At 47.0% G+C, this 15,306-nt stretch overlaps 1 protein-coding gene across 1 annotated transcript in view; it reads right to left on the minus strand.

Annotated features, from left to right (window-relative positions):
• LOC132901466 (alpha-2-macroglobulin-like) overlaps window positions 1-5,285 on the minus strand; it is a 40,499-nt gene extending 35,214 nt beyond the window's left edge. Inside the window, exon 1 of the mRNA XM_060943876.1 lies at window positions 5,235-5,285. The gene's annotated coding sequence lies outside the window, so the exon portion shown is untranslated. The remainder of the gene's footprint in view (window positions 1-5,234) is intronic.
• Window positions 5,286-15,306: the final 10,021 nt, after the last annotated feature.

Raw genomic sequence — 15,306 nt, forward strand, 5'->3', positions numbered from 1 at the left:
ATCTGTAGCCGATTATCCTGTACAGGGTAGCAGGCAACCTGGAGCCTGTCCCAGCTGACTATGGGCAAGAGGCAGGGTACACCCTAGACAAGTCGCCAGGTCATCGCAGGGCTAACACCTCGAAACAAGCAACCATTCACACTCAGTCAATTCAGAGCCACCAATTAGCCTAACTTGCATGTTTTTGGACTGTGGGGGAAACTGGTGCACCCGGAGGAAACCCACGCAGACACAGGGAGAACATGCAAACTCCACACAGAAAGGCCCTTGTCAGCTGCTGGGCTCAAACCCAGAACCTTCTTGCTGTGAGGTGACAGTGTTAACCACTACACCACTGTGCGGCCCCATTTCTTCAACATTTAATTAGAAAAGGTAAACTTTCATATATTCTACATTCATTACACATAAAGTGAAATATTTCAAGCCTTTTTTGGTATTAATTTTGATGATCATGGCTTATAGCTTACAAAAGTCAGAAATCCAGTATCTCAAATTAGTAGAATATTCCTGAAATCAATCAAAAAAGGATTTACAATACACGCATGTCCAACATCTGAAAAGTATGTTCATTTATACATTCAATACTTGGTTGGGGATCTTTTACCATGAATTACTGCATTAACGTGGTGTGGTATGGAGATTATCAGCCTGTGGCACTGCTGAGGTGTTACTGAAGCCCAGGTTGCTTTGATAGTGGCTTTCAGTTTGTCTGTGTTTTTGGATCGGGTGTTTCTCATCTTCCTCTTGACAATAGCCCATAAATTCTTGATGGGGTTCAGGTCAGGTGAGTTGGCTGGCCAATCAAGCACAGTAATATCATGGTCCGCAAACCATTTGGTCGTAGTTTTGACACTGTAGGCAGGTGCTGGAAAAGGAAATCAGCATCTCCATAAAGTTTGTCAATAGATGGAAGCATGAAGTGTTCTAAAATCTCTTGGTAGATGGCTGCATTGACTTTGGACTTGATAAAACATAGTGGACTGATGGCTTCCAGTGGCGTGCTACACGGTATGGCAGCATAGTCATTGAGCTCCGGGCATCAGCCTTAAATTCAGTTTTCATAACTCATTAATACTACACACAAAAAAATTGCATCTCGCTTCGACGATGAGTGGGGACAAAGTCAAGAAAGGAGGGTATGAACTATGCAGTAACTTTGAAAGAGAATCCGAGACGGAGCCTGAAGCTAGCGAAACTCTAAAACAAGATGGAGGCCGCAGAGAGACCGAAACTTTGGATTCAATACGCACGGTGGTGAGTGAAGTTATGACTACGGGAATAGCAGCGCTCCAGGCCGAATTGAAAAAAGACCTCTCAGACTTCCACACGTGCTTCAGGGAAGATATTAAAAAACAAATGGACGAATTTATATCAGAAGTAAACCGGAAAATACAAGATGTGACAGGCCAAATTGAAGGGGCAGTGGAACGCGTAGGCCAGATGGAGGAAAACATGCTCGACATGGAAAGATGGGACATCGGAGTCAAAGATACCCTCACCCAGCTGCTTACTAATCAGCGGGCGCTACAAGAAAAAGTGACCGATCTGGAGGGGCGCTCCAGGCGCAATAATATCAGGATCTATGGTGTCCCCGAGGACGCCGAGGGCACGTCAGCAGTGACTTTTATTGAAAACTTCATCAAGACAGAGCTGGGGAGCGAACTTGGCCGTGGACTGGGGATTGAGCGTGCACACCGCGCCATGGCACCGAAACCACCACCGAGTGCCCCACCACGCTCAATGGTGGTTCGTTTCTTCCAGTTCTCTGTCAAAGAAAAGATACTTCATGCTGCCTGGAAAAAAGAGCTCCTTGTTCAAAACAAACAGGTGTATTTTGATCATGATTATGCAACTGAGGTGCAGAACAAAATAAAGGAATATATACCCATCAAGAAAATACTATGAGATAATGGCATATGTTTCCAGACCCCACTAACAAGAATGCGTGCTTTTTTTGAAACGGGCCCTGTAATGTACAACAGCGCTGCACAAGCAGCAGAAGACCTGCGGAGGAGAGGATATACGGTGGGCGAGATCCCCAGCGGCAGGACCAAGAGCAAAGACATCTCGGAAGAGACACTGGCTCAGCTTCTACCCTGGAAGACAACGGAGGTCGGACCCAGTGGAGAAAAGCACCGGTTCCAGGAGCAGATTCGGGAGAAGTTGAAAGAGTACCGCAGAACGGAACCAAGAGCCACAGCAAGGGACGAGTGAGATATTTCATCATAATTTCCCCATTATCTCATTATAATGATGTTTAGTTAAAACATAGGCTGATGCCCACGGGCAAAAGACAGAGCCACCAAGCTTTCTTTTTTTCCACTACTGAGGGCCCCACTTTGTGGCCAGCCCCCTCACTGTCTAAAGCGACATGACAGCTTTTCTGATGGAAGTTCAGTTCTCTGTTCTACAAAGTTTTGTTCTATACTGTACTGTTTGTTACCAATGGTCCGGGGCGATACAAGAATGTTTCAAATGTAAGACTGACGCATTATCAACACTATAATATACTGTCTCTGAATGTGAATGGGCTGAATAACCCGGTCAAAAGAAGCAAAATGATAGCTAAAATAAAAAGAGAAAAGATAAATGTGGCATTTTGGCAGGAGACGCACCTTTCAGGTGCTGAACATGAAAAACTTAAAAAGATGGGGTTTAGAAACACCTTCTTCTCATCATATGAGAAAGGGAAACGAAGGGGAGTAGCTATATTGATTTCAGATGGTGTCAAACTCGAATTAATATCCCAAATTAATGATAGAGAAGGTAGATTTGTTTTGGTAAAAGGGAAGATAGACCAGAAAGAAGTAACATTGTTTAATGTCTATGCTCCCCCGGGAGCAATATAACATTTTTCAAAAGGATATTTGAACTAATTACATCACAAACGTATGGGACTCTCATTTGTGCAGGAGATTTTAATATACTTCTGAACCCTTCTTTAGATACAACTAATAGAATAAGAAGAAGGAATTTGATTGAAAAACGCATAAACAATGTACTGAAAGACTTGGGACTTATTGATGTATGGCGGGCTCTGAATGATTCAACTCCAGGTTATACTTTTTATTCGGCTAGACATACAGCCCATTCAAGGATTGACTATTTTTTCATGTATAACAAAGATTTACATAGGCTGAAATATTGCAGAGTAGGTCAGAGGGATCTTTCAGGCCACTCAGGGATTTTTCTAACTTTACATTTAGATGGTAGACAGCGAAAAACTTTGTGGCGTCTTAATACTGGTTTGCTAAATGACCATGCCTGTAGAAATTCAATGGAGAAAGACTTGACATTATACATGCAGGATAATAATAATGGTGAAGTAAACCCCTGCATATTATGGGATGCAGCTAAAGCTGTTCTTAGGGGGAAGATTATAGCCAGGACAGCTGCACTAAAAAAGATGAAAACCCAAAAATTAATTGGTTTACAGGAAAAACTGAGAGACCTGGAACAAATACACATAACAAATAAAGAACCCTCGATTATACAACAAATCAGACATACTAAACAGGAAATAGATAAAATACTAGGTGAGGAGGTGGAGAAAAATATAAGATTCATGAAACAAAGATATTATGAGGCTGGCCCTAGGGCTGCAAAACTGTTGGCTTGGAGGCTCAAAAAACAACAGGCAGAAAACACCATCCACAAGATTAGAGACTCTACTACAAATAAAATTACTAACAATTTGGAAGGCATACAAAAAGCATTTGAAAGATATTATAAATCCTTATACTCTCAACCAGAACAGGTTGACAACCACGCAGCTGCTGAATTTCTGAGCTCCTTAGACCTTCCCACACTAGGTAAAGAAGCTAATGATAAACTTATTTCACCGATAACAAAGAAGGAAATAAGTAAAGCTATCTCAAGTCTGAACACTAACAAATCACCCGGCACGGATGGCTTTCCTCTAGAATGGTATAAGTCAATGAAAGATCACCTGCTCCCTTATTTGGATTCTAGTTTTAATTATATTCTAAAAGGAGGCTCCCTCCCTCCTGGAGAGAGGCCTTCATATCTGTGATCCCCAAAGAAGGCAGGGACAGAGTGGACTGTAAATGTTACAGACCTATTAGTGTTTTAAATTCAGACTATAAATTGTATGCCACCATTTTAGCAAAAAGAATGGAACCTGTAATGCCCCTGTTAATAGACGAGGACCAAATGGGATTTATAAAGAATAGGCAGACATAGGACAACATAAGGGCGGCACGGTGGTGTAGTGGTTAGCGCTGTCGCCTCACAGCAAGAAGGTCCTGGGTTCGAGCCCCGGGGTCGGCGAGGGCCTTTCTGTGCGGAGTTTGCATGTTCTCCCCGTGTCCGCGTGGGTTTCCTCCGGGTGCTCCGGTTTCCCCCACAGTCCAAAGACATGCAGGTTAGGTTAACTGGTGACTCTAAATTGACCGTAGGTGTGAATGTGAGTGTGAATGGTTGTCTGTGTCTATGTGTCAGCCCTGTGATGACCTGGCGACTTGTCCAGGGTGTACCCCGCCTTTCGCCCGTAGTCAGCTGGGATAGGCTCCAGCTTGCCTGCGACCCTGTAGAAGGATAAAGCGGCTAATGAGAGAGGACAACATAAGAAGAGCCTTACATACCATCGAACAGATTAACAAAGACCAAATTAGTGCTATCATTCTCAGTTTAGACGCGGAAAAAGCGTTTGATTCAGTTGGGTGGGAATTTCTGTATTTAGTTATGAAGAGATTTAATTTTAGTAAGGATTTTATACACTGTATTCAGGCACTTTATGCCTCCCCCACTGCGAGAATTAAAGTTAATGGCAGTCTGTCTGATTCTATAACTTTACAACGTGGTTGCAGGCAGGGCTGCCCTCTCAGCCCCAACTTATTTAATTTATTCATCAAACCTCTAGCCCAAGAAATACGTCAGCAGACAGAATTAGAAGGTATTTCCATGGGAGAAGGGGAATATAAAATAAGTCTGTACGCAGACGATGTATTGATCACAATACAAAATCCTAATTTAGGCCTGCCTCTATTAATGAAAATGCTGAAAACATATGGGGAATATTCAGGATATGCTCTAAATATACATAAAACACAGGTTATGACATTTAATTACACACCTACAGAAGAACTCAACGCAATGTATAGTTTAATTGGAGCGTACCCTGTATTAAATATTTGGGAGTGAGTTTGCCTAAAGACATGACACAATTATTCAATATTAACTGTAACCGTATTAACAAAGAAATATATGAAGACCTTGATGGGTGGAGCCTGCTGCCTCTTGACTTCGGTAGCAGATCAATAAAAATGAATATCCTTCCTAGGTTATTATATCTCTTTTTATCATTGCCAGTGTAAATCCCTCTGAAACAATTCAGAGAGTGGAATAAACATATTTCACGATTCATCTGGAATAAACAGAAATCAAGGGTTAAATTTTCCACCCTTCAGCTCCCGGATGAGAGGGGTGGTAAGGCCCTCCCATCTTTAAGGGATTACTATTTGGCAGCCCAACTGAGACCCTAGTATATTGGTGTAACCTTTCTTATGAGGCTAAATGGAAAACTATGGAGTTATCATTAACAGATGTACCAATACAATCACTGCTTGGTTGTGTGGGAATGGAGGAAAAAATATTACATACGGAGAGCCAATGGGTTAACTGCTCATTGAAGGTATGGGTGGAGGTGGCTAAAAAATTGAACTCCAAAAACAGATAAAACTACTTAGATGGCCAGCGTATGACCCCGAATTCACACCAGCATGACTAGATCATAGGTATAAACAATGGACCTATTATGGTGTTACTGCTGTATGCAAAATTGCTAAAAACTGGGAACTTAACAGCTTTAACAATTTATGTCAAATGTATGGACTAGATGGACATGACTTTTACAGGTACTTACAGCTCCGTGACTATTTTTGTAAAAAACTGAAAGGTTGCAACACAGCAGAGCCACCAGCAATTATTCATATATTTATGGATGCATATAACTCTGGGAATATTAAAGGACTTATAAGCAAGCTATACCATAGCATCACCTCATTGAAGAAGGACTCTACAGACTATGCGAAACAACGATGGGAAAAAAAGAGCTGAACATTGTGATTACAGAGGACCTATGGCTGAACGCCTGAAAAATACAGTCATCCTCCACCAACTCTTGGACTTGGAGAGACTTCTGTTGGAAAAGCTTAATTTGTTTTTTTATAACTCCCAAGCAGAAGTCCAAACAGACTGGTACACAACTGGCCTGCTGGAGAGAATGTGGAGAGGTCCTTGCTGATTATGCTCATATTTTTTGGTCCTGCCCCTCCATCCAGTTTTTCTGGAGGGCAGTGGCAAAAATTATTTCAAAGGTTCTATGTTTTAATTTGAATGTATCATTCACAACTCTCTACCTTGGGAATATGCCAGATGGGTTGAGTAGAGCTGATGTATACCTACTTAGGGTCTTGCTGGCTGCAAGTAAAAAGGCCATCACAAAATGCTGGCTCCAGAAAAATGCCCCCACTATAGATTCTTTTGTTAATATTGTAAAACAACTACATGTATTAGCGCAAATGACTTACTCAGTCAGACTCCAAAAAGATCTAGGGGAAAAATGATGGCAGAAATGGCAAGCCTATTTAGCTAATGAATGAGACTGTATGTATGTACTGGGTATGATACTTTGTCTTTTGGATTTACTGATCACCCCCGGACCTTGAATATGGGTAATTGTTCAATGTTCTGTTTTTGTCTTTTCTTTTAACTTCCTGTATTAAAAGATGAAAATGATCTATAAATAAAGAGTTTAAAAAAAACCCATAGTGGACCAACACTTGCAGATGACATGGCACCCCAAATCATCACAGACTCTGGAACCTTCACATTGGATTTCAAACACCTTAGATTCTGTGCCTCTCCACTCTTCCTCCAAACTCTAGGACCTTGATTTCCAAATGAAATGCAAAATATACTTTGATCTGAAAAGAGGAATTTGGATCATTGAGCAACAGTCCAGTTTTTTCTCTCCTTAGCCCAGGTAGGATACAGTAAATCCTCTAATACTGGCCTGTATTCCATTACTGGCCGGGACTCTAATATTGGCCGGTCTCGCTGTCGGAGGAGGTAAATAATGGCCGGACTCTAATACAGGCCGGGGCTATAACCAACGATGTTTCTGAGATCATAGTGGCCTTACACAATCGTTCCGATCTGAAAGACAATTGTGATCAGTGGCGCCGCCAGGCGTATGGCCGTATGCACTAGGCGTACCTTGGGGAGAGAGATATATTTTTTTTATTATAATTGTTACCTGAATGCTTTGGCAATGCAACATAATTTGAGAGAGAGAGAGAGAGAGAGAGAGAGAGACGTGTGTGTGCCGGCGCATTTGTGTGCTTCAGGAGTGGGCGGGGTGTGCGTGACCAAGAAAGCTCATTGGTCAATGCAGATATACTTTTCTTGCACCACTGAGATTCTCTCCAGTTTTGAGAAACGGAGACAGAAAATCGTCAGTAGTCAGAGCTTGTGCGAGAATTTATTGAGAAGCGAGTCAAAAATGAGTAAACGAACCCTGAAACAAACGAGCTTGTTTCAGACTTTTACGAAAAAGTCCAAAAGCAGTGATCCAGGGGTGTCATCTGCTTGCCAGTCCTCTCCAGTATCAGCTAGTAACACGGCACCGGCAGCTTCCACTCCTCCGCAACCGAGCAGCAGTACGCTGCAGCTGGATGCTAGCTCAGTTCCTTTGAGGGAATTGCCTTCATCTACCTCTGAGTTTGAAACTAGCCATACATCCAGTGAATTTCATATAAGAACACCTACATCTCCCCATGTCCCTTACGATCAGAAGTAGATGGTTGCTCCACCTTGCTGACAAATGAGCCATCAGATAGCTTTACTAATGAGCCACGAGTCAGCCCGCTATCACTGACATCAGATTTATCAGACATAGGTAAACTTCAACCAGATGCCTTAAAATGTGCACCGGACTCTGTAAAGCTCAATGTCCTACAGAACCGCTTCAAACCAGACAGAGGGTGGGTGGCTCCTTCTACTCTGATTTTCGGTAAACTCAGAAAAATACCCGAGGAGTTTTTCAACGAGTCTATGTACCCCACGTTGCGCTACAGTGTGTGTCAGAGTCGTGCGTGCGGTAGTGCTGAGCAAGTTCACTAGATTCTAATCGAGGCTATAAAGAGTTTATTGTTTATTGTCGTGTGTAGTTCACATATGTTGTTCAAATATCAGCCTGTGTTCATGGAAGGCTATTGTTCAATTTCAAGTTAAAGTTCTATCGTTGTTTTGTGTATAAGCCTATAGATCGACTCTTCATAGAAACTGCAGCACGCAAGCGTTTTTTTTTTTTTGGGGGGGGGGGATTACACCGCTAGTGCGTACCTTACAGTTCAACCCTGCAGGCGCCCCTGATTGTGATTACCGGTAGGTCTGGTGGTAACCAGGCAACCAAGCATCAACCTATTTTTTAGGTTCAAATAGACACAAAATCTCGTTTTTATTCATTCCACTGGTAGTCTGTTTTGCTCAAACAGAAATAGAGGCCTGCCTCTAATTCTGGCCTCCTTCCAATAATGGCCTGGACCAAGATGCACTTGAGTGAAATAAAGGCCCCGGCCTATATTAGAGGATTTACGGTATTTGTGACATTGTCTCTGGTTCAGGAGTGGCTTGATAGGAATGCAACAGTTGTAGCACCTTTCCTGAAGCTGTCTGTGTGTGGTGGCTCTTGATGCACTGACACCAGCCTCAGTCCACTCCTTGTGAAGCTCTCTCAAGTTCCTGAATTGACTTTTCTTGACAATCCTCTCAAGGTTGCGGTCATCCCTGTTGCTTGTGCACCTTTCCCAGCCAGCCTTTTCAGCAATGACCTTCTGTAGCTCACCCTCCTTGTGGAGGGTGTCGATGATTGTCTTCTGGACAACTGTCAAGTCAGCAGTCTTCCCCATGATTGTGGTTGTGCATACTGAAGTAGATCAAGAGATACACGGTATTTATAGTGCTTTACTCAAACAAAATGAAATATTCTCATAATTTGAAATATTTTTATAATTTTTGTGCTGTAGGCAATAATTATCAAAATTGAAGTAGAAAAATGATTGAAACATTTTAATTTATGTGTAATGAGTAAAATATTTGCATTTTCATGTTCTTAAATAACTGATTGAAAATATTGAACTTTTTCACAATATTCTAACTGTTTGAGATGCATGAGTAGTTTTCATCTTTTCCTTGTTGCACCTTTAATTAGTGTGGCTGTAGGTTATGGCTCTAAGACAATGGCAGATCACATGATGACTGAAAGACAGCAACCAGGGCTGTTTATTTAATAATTATAATAATTAATTGTTATTAATTAAAGCATGTACAACATCTCAGGGCTGTACTGAGGTCTTTGAGGCATGCTGGGCTCACAGCAACCTGAAGAAGTGTGCAATTGGACGGGTGGAAGTACGGTATCTGGGCTTCCACTTGGGTCATGGGCAGGTGTGTCCCCAAATTGATAAGACTGCAGCGATTGTGGCCTGCCCAAGACCCAAGACCAAAAAGGGGGTGAGGCAGTTCCTTGGGCTGGCGGGTGATTGTAGGCAGTCGGTGCCTAATTTTTCGGACATCACCAGCCCACTGACTGACCTCACTAAAAAGGGAGTGCCCGATCCAGTCCAGAGGATGGAGCAATGGCAACAGGCCTTTAACCAGATAAAAGCTGTTCTGTGTGGTGGGCCACTTTTATACTCCCCTGACTTCTCTCTCCCTTTTGTGTTGCAGACTGACACGTCAGACAGAGGGCTGGGGGCTGTGTTGTCCCAAACAGTGGAGGGAAATGAGCACCCCGTGCTGTGCTTCAGCCGCAAGCTCTCCATGTGGGAGATGAAGTACAGCACCATCGAGAAGGAGTGCTTGCGCATCAAGTGGGCAGTCCTCACCCTCTGTTATTACTGTACCTGCTGGGACGCCCTTTCACCCTCTGCTCGGATCACGCCCTACTCCAGTGGCGCCATTGCATGAAGGATGTCAGTGCCCGGTTCACCCTTTGGTATCTGGCTCTGCAGCCTTTTAAGTTTGAAGTGGTCCACAGGCCGGGGGCACAGATGGTGGTAGTGGGCTACCTCTCCTGGCGGGGGGGAGGGAGTCAGCTGCAGGCCGGATGACTCCCCAGCCTGATTCGGGCAGTGGGGGTATGTGGCAGCAGGGGCATGGTCAAGCGGCAGTTTGTGAATGGAGAGCAAGGCCAAGGAAGGTGAGTGGCAAATTGCAAGCACCTGTTGTAAATTAAGGTGCTGTCTGTGTGTGCATTTGTATGCAATAAGAAGGAGCAGATAAAAGGGGAGAGGAGCAGAGAGTGAGGATCTCTTCCCCTGGCTGAAATCATGTCTGTGCAGTGGCACACAGAAGTTTATTTTGAGACTGCTGAAAAGCATTGTGGCAGTGGGGGCGTGGCCAAGCAGCAGTCTGTGAATGGAGGGTGGGGTCGGGGAAGTTAAGTGGCTAAGTCATTACACCTGGTGTCAATTAATGTGTGTGTGTGTGTGTGTGTGTGTGTGTGTGTTTGTTTGTTGCAGGGATGGAGTATAAAGGGAGGGGGAGAGAAGAATCTCTCCCCTGACCAGAACACATGTGTGTTGTGTGTGTGACTGAGAAAAGCTGAAAAGCTAAGGAAAACAGCAAAATAAAGTGTCTGTGTGAACACTTACTCTCTCCTGCCATGCTTCTGTGCCCCACCCACATCAGGGATTACTACAGTGGTGCCAAAACCCGGGACACAGAAGAGAACCACCCCATGGAGTCCTCCCTGTTCAAAGAGCTCATCCTTGCCCTTGCTACCACCCAGCAGAACCAGCATCAAGCACTGATCACCCTCCGGAAGGAGCAGCAGCAACGCTTTGAAGCCTTGATGCTGGCCCAGCAGGAAGATCGCCAGGCATTCCGGCACCTGCTCATGCCAGCCGGGCTGTCGGCCACCGCTGCCACCACCCTCACAAAGATGGGACTGCGGGACGATCCAGAAGCGTTCCTCGCTCTCTTTGAGCAAGCAGCCGAGGTGTGGGGGTGGCCGCTGGAACAGCACATGGTGCGCCTCCTCCCGCTCCTGACTGGTGAGGCACAGCTCGCAGCGCAGCAGCTCCCTGCTGACAGCCGGCTGGTCTATGCGGGCCTAAAGAAAGCCATCCTGCAGCGGCTCGGCCGCTCCCTGGAGCAACACCGTCAGCGCTTCCGGACGCTGACACTAGAGGAGGTCGGCCGGCCATTTGCATTTGGCCAGCAACTCCTGGACGCCTGCCGGCGGAAGCTGAGGGCGGAAGACCGCGACGCCGAGGAGATCATCGATCTGGTGGCACTGGAGCAGCTTATCTCTCAACTTCCAGAAGCAACGGCGGAATGGGTCCAGTGTCACCGCCCGGCGTCGCTGGAACGAGCCATCGAGCTGGCGGAGGACCATCTGGAGGCGGCTCTGACGGCAGGCAGACGAGGCGTCTCCCCTCACTTCTCTTCCCTCTCTCTCTCTCTCTCTCTCTCTCTCTCTCTCCTGTCTCTTGTCCCCCTCTCCACCCCATTCCCCAGCCACGAAGGTGACGGCTGGCTCCTCCCCAGCCGGCCCGTCGCACCCATGGTGTCCTCCCATCTCCCTCTTCTGTGTCTGTGTTGTCTCCCCCTCAGGTGAGTGACACCCATAACACCAGTGCAGAGGGAAAGCCTGGGCCGGTGTGCTGGCGCGGCGGGGAATCGGAGCGTCTCCAGAGTCAGAGCTCCGCAAGGGAGGTGGGTGCTGTCATCCGGATCCCCGATGCACCAGAAACCGCCCCCGATCGGGCCAGAACATATCGCATACCGGTGAGTATTCAAGGGGATACATATCATGCTTTGGTGGATTCCGGTTGTAATCAGACCTCAATTCACCAACGCCTGGTGCAAGGTGAGGCATTGGGGGGAGCACAAGTGGTGAAGGTGTTGTGTGTGCATGGGGATGTTCACCATTACCCGCTAGTGTCTGTCCATATTCTATTCCGGGGCCAAACTCATAGAATAAAGGCGGCGGTTAGAACTCGTCTTACCCACTCGTTGATTTTGGGAACTGATTGTCTGGGATTTAAAGAATTAATGGAGGAGTATTTAACACATAGTGGGTCCTGCCTTAGTAGGTCATGGGAAGATCCCGGTGTGGCATTGGCTGGAGAAGCTGTCGCAGAGCCGTCCACGTTGATACCGTGTCAGAGTGAGGAGCAGCCCGCTCCTCCTCCCTCTCTCAGGGAGTCCCTTAGGGATTTCCCGTTAGAGCAGTCGCGGGATGAGACTCTGCGGCATGCGTTTGACCAAGTGAGAGTAATCGATGGTCAAACTCTTCAGCCGAGCACGGCACCGACCTTCCCCTATTTTGCCATTATTAGAGAGATTGTATCGAGTGACGCAGGACACTCAAACTAAGGAACAAGTAACCCAGTTGTTAATCCCAAAGAGCCGTAGGGAACTCGTATTCCATGCGGCTCACTTTAATCCCATGGCTGGACACTTGGGGCAAGACAAAACACTAGCCCGAATAATGGCCCAGTTCTATTGGCCAGGGATTCACGGGGATGTCCGTCGGTGGTGTGCGGCGTGCCGTGAATGCCAATTAGTCAATCCTGCGGCCACTCCAAAAGCGCCGTTGCGCCCTCTTCCTCTAATCGAGACTCTGTTTGAGCGAATTGGGATGGATCTCGTTGGGCCATTAGATCGGTCAGCATGGGGATATCGCTTTATTTTAGTTCTAGTGGACTATGCAACGCGATATCCGGAAGCAGTGCCTCTCCGCGATATCTCAGCACGCAGTATTGCAGAGCCACTCTTCCGCTTTATCTCCCGGGTCGGGATTCCGAAAGAAATCCTGACAGGCCAAGGCACCTCGTTTATGTCACGCACATTGCGCGAGCTGTATGGGTTACTGGGGATTAAGTCTATCCGCACCAGTGTCTATCACCCACAAACAGATGGATTAGTAGAGCGATTTAACCAGTCACTCAAAAACAATCCAGAAATTCGTAAGGGAAGACATGCATAATTGGGATAAGTGGCTCGAGCCCCTGTTATGCGCAGTATGAGAGGTCCCACAAGCCTCCACGGGTTTTCTCCCTTTGAATTATTACATGGGCGTAAGCCGCGTGGCATTCTGGATGTGCTGCGGGAAAATTGGGAGGAGGGACCTTCATCAAGTAAAAATGAAATCAAGTATGTTCTTGACCTGCACGCAAAACTCCACACTCTCACGCACCTAACCCAGGAGAATTTACGGCAGGCACAAGAATGTCAAAGCCGGCTGTATGACAGGGGCACGCGCCTTAGAGAGTTCACACCGGGAGACAAAGTACTCGTATTATTGCCCATGTCGAGTTGTAAATTAGTCGCCAAGTGGCAAGGGCCCTTCGAGGTCACACGACGAGTCGGGGACGTCGACTATGAGGTGAAGCGAATGGATAGGGGTGGGGCACTGCAAGTCTACCACCTCAACCTTTTAAAATGCTGGAATGAGGGGGTCCCCGTGGCGTTGGCGTCGGTAGTCCCAGAGAAGGCGGAGCTGGGGCCGGAGGTAAAAAAGATAACATCTCGGACCACTCCGGTCCCTTGTGGAGACCACCTCTCGCCGACCCAACTCATGGAGGTAGCCAAGTTACAGAAGGAATTTTCCGACGTGTTCTCGCCCCTTCCGGGTCGTACCCACCTCATAGAACACCACATCGAAACGCTCCCAGGGGTGGTAGTGCATAGCCGCCCTTACCGCTTGCCCAAACACAAGAAAAAGGTGGTTCGGGATGAACTCAAGGCCATGCTCGAAATGGGCATAATCGAGGAGTCCCACAGTGACTGGAGCAGCCCAGTGGTCCTGGTTCCCAAGACCGATGGGTCGGTCCGGTTCTGTGTGGACTATAGAAAGGTCAATGCGGTGTCTAAATGTGACGTGTACCCAATGCCTCGCATTGATGAGTTGCTTGATCGGTTAGGTGCTGCTCGCTTTTATTCGACACTGGATCTAACCAAGGGATATTGGCAGATCCCCTTGACTCCTCTATCCCGAGAAAAAATGGCCTTTTCCACACCGTTTGGTTTACACCAATTTGTCATGCTCCCTTTTGGGTTGTTTGGGGCGCCCGCTATGTTCCAGCGGCTTATGGAAAGGGTCCTCCGCCCTCATGCTGCCTACGCGGCCGCCTATCTAGATGACATAATAATCTACAGTCATGATTGGCCACGGCACTTGGAACACCTGAGGGCTGTTCTAAAGTCGCTGAGGCGAGCGGGCCTCACAGCTAACCTGAAAAAGTGTGCGATTGGGCTGGTGGAAGTACAGTATCTGGGGTTCCACTTGGGTCATGGGCAGGTGCGTCCCCAAATTAACAAGACTGCAGTGATTGCAGCCTGCCCGAGGCCCAAGAGCAAAAAGGAGGTGAGGCGGTTCTTGGGGCTGGCTGGCTATTATCGTAGGTTTCTACCTAACTATTCGGATGTCACCAGCCCGCTAACCGACCTCACTAAAAAGGGGGCTCCAGATCCGGTCCAGTGGACGGAGCAATGCCAACAGGCCTTCTCTGAGGTAAAAGCTGCACTGTGTGGGGGGCCACTTTTACACTCCCCTGACTTCTCTCTCCCCTTTATTTTGCAGACTGATGCATAGGACAGGGGGCTGGGGGCCGCTTTGTCCCAGGAGGTGGAGGGTGAGGAGTGCCCGGTGCTGTACATCAGCCGAAAGCTGTCGATGCGCGAAAGCAAGTACAGCACAATTGAAAAGGAGTGTCTCGCCATCAAGTGGGCGGTCCTCGCCCTCCGATACTACCTGCTGGGGCGCCCTTTCATTCTCTGTTTGGACCACGCACCCCTCCAGTGGCTCCACTGGATGAAGGATGCCAATGCGCAGATCACCCGTTGGTATCTCGCTCTCCAGCCATTTAAGTTCAAGGTGATTCACAGGCCGGGGGCACAGATGCTGGTGGCGGACTTCATGTCCTGTCGGGGAGGAGTCAGCTTCAGGCCGGACGGCTCCCCGGCCTGAGTCGGGCAGTGGGGGTATGTGGCAGCGGGGGTGTGGCCAAGCAGCAGTCTGTGAATGGAGGGCGGGGTCGGGGAAGGTAAGTGGCTAAGTCATTACACCTGGTGTCAATTAGTGTGTGTGTGTGTGTGTGTGGTGTGTGTGTTTGTTTGTTGCAGGGATGGAGTATAAAGGGAGGGGGCGAGGAGAGAAGAATCTCTTCCCTGACCAGAACACGCGTGTGTTGCGTGTGCGACTGAGAAAAGCTGAAAAGGTAAGGAAAACAGCAAAATAAAGTGTCTGTGTGAACATTAACTCTTGCCTGT

The sequence above is a fragment of the Neoarius graeffei genome, chromosome 17 (genome assembly GCF_027579695.1).
Source record: "Neoarius graeffei isolate fNeoGra1 chromosome 17, fNeoGra1.pri, whole genome shotgun sequence".
In the NCBI taxonomy this organism is placed as follows: domain Eukaryota; kingdom Metazoa; phylum Chordata; class Actinopteri; order Siluriformes; family Ariidae; genus Neoarius; species Neoarius graeffei.